We start from the raw sequence: 5000 nt of genomic DNA, 5'->3' as shown, positions 1-5000 counted from the left end.
GTGCTTATAAACAGCCGATCCGCTCGGCGGGGGCTATTTTCGGCCACTTGGCTCGTGCGCACGGCCTCCCGGATGTGCCGGGCGGGTGCGCGAGCTCGCCGGCCGCTGGAAGTCCAATGAGGCGCCGCGATCTCCTCCGCGGTGCTTATAAAGTGCCGATCCGCTCGGCTTGGAGCTATTTCCGGCCTCCCGTTGGTGCCGGGCGGCGTGCGCGAGCTCGCCGGCCGCGATCTCCTCCGCGGTGCTTATAAACAGCAGCATGCGCACGGCCTCCCAGAATTTGAACACATTTCGTCAATAAATTTCGCATATTGAATTTTGAAGTTTAATATAATGCAACAATTGAGCTCGACTTATACAAAGGATATATCATAAAATCGTAAATTTCCGTCGAATTTTAGGGGGTCGACTTATACACCGAGTCGACCTGTACACCGGCAAATACGGTAAATACGATTAAATAAAATGATACGACTGGCATAAAAACAAATATAAACCACATAAAAATAAAAGTCACCATTACGTTGAATTATTGGGAGCACCGAGCTTGTTTCTCAGAAACGAGCCGGTCCCATCCAGGCGTAATCGGAGACAATGAAACCCGAAGTGGTTAAGGTTTGTCTTTTAATGCAGGATGCTTGGTCTCCATGTGCCGAAGCAGTTTTGAAGGCTTCATTGGCTCGCTCGCTAGTTTCAGGGGCGATTGTGTCTATAAAATGCAAAATGTTGGGTCACCTCACGGCTTACGGCCATACTACCCTGAGAACGCCCGATCTCGTCCGATCTCGGAAGCTAAGCAGGGTCGGGCCTGGTTAGTACTTGGATGGGAGACCGCCTGGGAATACCAGGTGCTGTAAGCTTTTTCTTTTTCTTATGTGCACTTCAATCGTTTAAGAAGCTATTTTTTACAACACCCATCACGAATGGCATCCGGAAACAGCAAGCCTAATTTAAACTCCGACATTGAAACTATAACACGAGTTTGAAAGCTATATTATGTGGTGACATCCACAGCATTGTAGTTAAATTTTTTACCGCTAGAGAGCAAACTATGTACAGTGAGCATGGCTCCCTGTGAACTCAAAGCAGCAGGCTTGACTTGTAAAAGAACCCAACACAACACTTCCATGAAGTAATTGTACTAAGTTCATTTTGTTTTTCCTTATTTAATCACTTCACTGGTTTCTTTTATATCAAACAAATTGTTTTAGGTTATTCACCTGACATGTTGATCCATCAGCTGATAAAGACGCGTCACCATCACATCTGTGACACTCTGATGAAGGCGGAAGAAACCGCCGAAACATGTCAGGTGAATAACCTAAAACAATTTGTTTGATATAAAAGAAACCAGTGAAGTGACTTCCATGAAGTGTTTTTAAACTTTTCAAGGCATTTATTTTGATTCAGCAAAATGCAGGTCGCAACGGCAAATTCGTGCTACCGCATAAAAAGCTGTCAATAACTTTTCATGATAGCCATGTTTCCAGAAAACACCAAAAGCCTTGGAAGAAAGCCTGTTTCGGCCCTGGTTGTAAAAAAAACAAAAAAAAAAAACAAAAGGGAAGGGTGACCGTCCGGGAATACCAGGTGCTGAAAGCCTTTTTTTTTTTTTTTTTCCCACGTCAATTGTGAAAGGAAACTTTTACCACAGCCATCAAGTCCCGCCGCTGCTTGGCATGGTTTCAGGGGCGATTGTGTCTATAAAATGAAAAATTCTGAGCGGTTTCACGGCTTACGGCAATACTACCCTGAGAGCGCCCGCTCTCGTCCGACCTCGGAGGCTAAGCAGGGTCGGACCTGGTTAGTACTTGGATGGGAGACCGCCTGGGAATACCAGTTACCGTAAGCTTTTTTTTTTTTTTTTTTTTTCTTATGTGCACTTCAATCGTTTAAGCCAAGAACTTTTTACAGCACCCATCACGAATGGCATTCGGAAACTGCAAGCCTAGTTTGAACTCCGACACTGAAACTACAACACGAGTTTAAAACCTACATTGTGTGGCGACAGCCATAGCATTGCAGTTCACGTTTTTACCGCTAGAGGACAGACTATGTACAGTGAATAAAGAGCATGGCTCCCTGTGAACTCAAAGCAGCAGTCTTTACTTGTAAAAGAACCCAGCACAACACATTGCGCTTCCATGTAGTGTTTTTACCTTTTTCATGACATTTATTTTGATACAGCCAAATGCAGGTTTTGTGCACTTCACTTTTCCGTTGGGCATTCGCGTAGAACCCTATTCCAGTTACGGCCAGATTCTTTTAGACTAGTGGTCCCCAAACTTTCTTGCGCCACGGACCGGCTACGCGTCAGAAATATTTTTGCGGACCTGCCTTTATATATATAAATAAACAATAAATCTATATAAATAAATACTACATTTATAATAAATATATATAAATAGGATTAAATAAAATGATACGACTGGCATAAAAACAAATATAAACCACATAAAAATAAAAGTCACCATTACGTTGAATTATTGGGAGCACCGAGCTTGTTTCTCAGAAACGAGCCGGTCCCATCCAGGCGTAATCGGAGACAATGAAACCCGAAGTGGTTAAGGTTTGTCTTTTAATGCAGGATGCTTGGTCTCCATGTGCCGAAGCAGTTTTGAAGGCTTCATTGGCTTGCTCGCTAGTTTCAGGGGCGATTGTGTCTATAAAATGCAAAATGTTGGGTCACCTCACGGCTTACGGCCATACTACCCTGAGAACGCCTGATCTCGTCTTATCTCGGAAGCTAAGCAGGGTCGGGCCTGGTTAGTACTTGGATGGGAGACTGCCTGGGAATACCAGGTGCTGTAAGCTTTTTCTTTTTCTTATGTGCACTTCAAGCTCTTTTTTTTTTTTTTTTTTTTCTTATGTGCACTTCAATCGTTTAAGCCAAGACCTTTTTACAACACCCATCACGAATGGCATTCGGAAACTGCAAGCCTAGTTTGAACTCCGACACTGAAACTACAACACGAGTTCAAAACCTCTATGTACAGTGAATAAAGAGCATGGCTCCCTGTGAACTCAAAGCAGCAGTCTTTACTTGTAAAAGAACCCAGCACAACACATTGCGCTTCCATGTAGTGTTTTTACCTTTTTCATGACATTTATTTTGATACAGCCAAATGCAGGTTTTGTGCACTTCACTTTTCCGTTGGGCATTCGCGTAGAACCCTATTCCAGTTACGGCCAGATTCTTTTAGACTAGTGGTCCCCAACCTTTCTTGCGCCACGGACCGGCTACGCGTCAGAAATATTTTTGCGGACCTGCCTTTATATATATAAATAAACAATAAATCAATATAAATAAATACTACATTTATAATAAGTATATATACCGTATTTGCCGGTGTATTGGTCGACCTTTTTCGATCCAAAATCGACCGAAAAAAATCGACCTCGACTTATACACCGAGTCATAAAATTTAACTTCGTATTCATCGCTTCAAATGTGATGGTAACCAAGGCCGTTTCTCATGCATCTCATTGTGCGTTGCACTTAGAAAATTTGAACCGGGCGGCGTGCACGAGTGCGCAGCCCGTTGGAAGTCGAATGAGGCGCCGCGACCACCTCCGCGGTGCTTATAAACAGCCGATCCGCTCGGCGGGGGCTATTTTCGGCCACTTGGCTCGTGCGCACGGCCTCCCGGATGTGCCGGGCGGGTGCGCGAGCTCGCCGGCCGCTGGAAGTCGAATGAGGCGCCGCGACCACCTCCGCGGTGCTTATAAACAGCCGATCCGCTCGGCGGGGGCTATTTTCGGCCACTTGGCTCGTGCGCACGGCCTCCCGGATGTGCCGGGCGGGTGCGCGAGCTCGCCGGCCGCTGGAAGTCGAATGAGGCGCCGCGACCACCTCCGCGGTGCTTATAAACAGCCGATCCGCTCGGCGGGGGCTATTTTCGGCCACTTGGCTTGTGCGCACGGCCTCCCGGATGTGCCGGGCGGGTGCGCGAGCTCGCCGGCCGCTGGAAGTCGAATGAGGCGCCGCGACCACCTCCGCGGTGCTTATAAACAGCCGATCCGCTCGGCGGGGGCTATTTTCGGCCACTTGGCTCGTGCGCACGGCCTCCCGGATGTGCCGGGCGGGTGCGCGGGCTCGCCGGCCGCTGGAAGTCGAATGAGGCGCCGCGACCACCTCCTCGGTGCTTATAAACAGCCGATCCGCTCGGCGGGGGCTATTTTCGGCCACTTGGCTCGTGCGCACGGCCTCCCGGATATGCCGGGCGGGTGCGCGAGCTCGCCGGCCGCTGGAAGTCGAATGAGGCGCCGCGACCACCTCCGCGGTGCTTATAAACAGCCGATCCGCTCGGCGGGGGCTATTTTCGGCCACTTGGCTCGTGCGCACGGCCTCCCGGATGTGCCGGGCGGGTGCGCGAGCTCGCCGGCCGCTGGAAGTCGAATGAGGCGCCGCGACCACCTCCGCGGTGCTTATAAACAGCCGATCCGCTCGGCGGGGGCTATTTTCGGCCACTTGGCTCGTGCGCACGGCCTCCCGGATGTGCCGGGCGGGTGCGCGAGCTCGCCGCCCGCCGGAAGTCGAATGAGGCGCCGCGACCACCTCCGCGGTGCTTATAAACAGCCGATCCGCTCGGCGGGGGCTATTTTCGGCCACTTGGCTCGTGCGCACGGCCTCCAGGATGTGCCGGGCGGGTGCGCGATCTCGCCGGCCGCTGGAAGTCGAATGAGGCGCCGTGACCACCTCCGCGGTGCTTATAAACCGCCGATCCGCTCGGCGGGGGCTATTTTCGGCCACTTGGCTCGTGCGCACGGCCTCCCGGATGTGCCGGGCGGGTGCGCGAGCTCGCCGGCCGCTGGAAGTCGAATGAGGCGCCGCGACCACCTCCGCGGTGCTTATAAACAGCCGATCCGCTCGGCGGGGGCTATTTTCGGCCACTTGGCTCGTGCGCACGGCCTCCCGGATGTGCCGGGCGGGTGCGCGAGCTCGCCGGCCGCTGGAAGTCGAATGAGGCGCCGCGACCACCTCCGCGGTGCTTATAAAC

At 51.0% G+C, this 5000-nt stretch overlaps 2 non-coding genes and 1 pseudogene across 2 annotated transcripts; all 3 read left to right on the top strand.

The window, feature by feature from the left end:
- The first annotated feature begins 741 nt into the window (after window positions 1-741).
- Window positions 742-860, top strand: LOC125992967 (5S ribosomal RNA). Its single transcript, XR_007489902.1, has one exon. It is a non-coding gene; the product is annotated as a 5S ribosomal RNA (ribosomal RNA).
- An 873-nt stretch (window positions 861-1733) lies between these two features.
- LOC125992889 (5S ribosomal RNA) lies at window positions 1734-1852 on the top strand (annotated as a pseudogene).
- An 843-nt stretch (window positions 1853-2695) lies between these two features.
- On the top strand, window positions 2696-2814 carry LOC125992812 (5S ribosomal RNA). Its single transcript, XR_007489809.1, has one exon. It is a non-coding gene; the product is annotated as a 5S ribosomal RNA (ribosomal RNA).
- Window positions 2815-5000: the final 2186 nt, after the last annotated feature.

Source organism: Syngnathus scovelli, unplaced genomic scaffold (genome assembly GCF_024217435.2).
Source record: "Syngnathus scovelli strain Florida unplaced genomic scaffold, RoL_Ssco_1.2 HiC_scaffold_24, whole genome shotgun sequence".
Classification (NCBI taxonomy): Eukaryota; Metazoa; Chordata; class Actinopteri; order Syngnathiformes; family Syngnathidae; genus Syngnathus; species Syngnathus scovelli.
The sequence above is the reverse complement of the archived record's forward strand: the minus strand, read 5'-3'. Positions and strand labels throughout refer to the sequence as shown.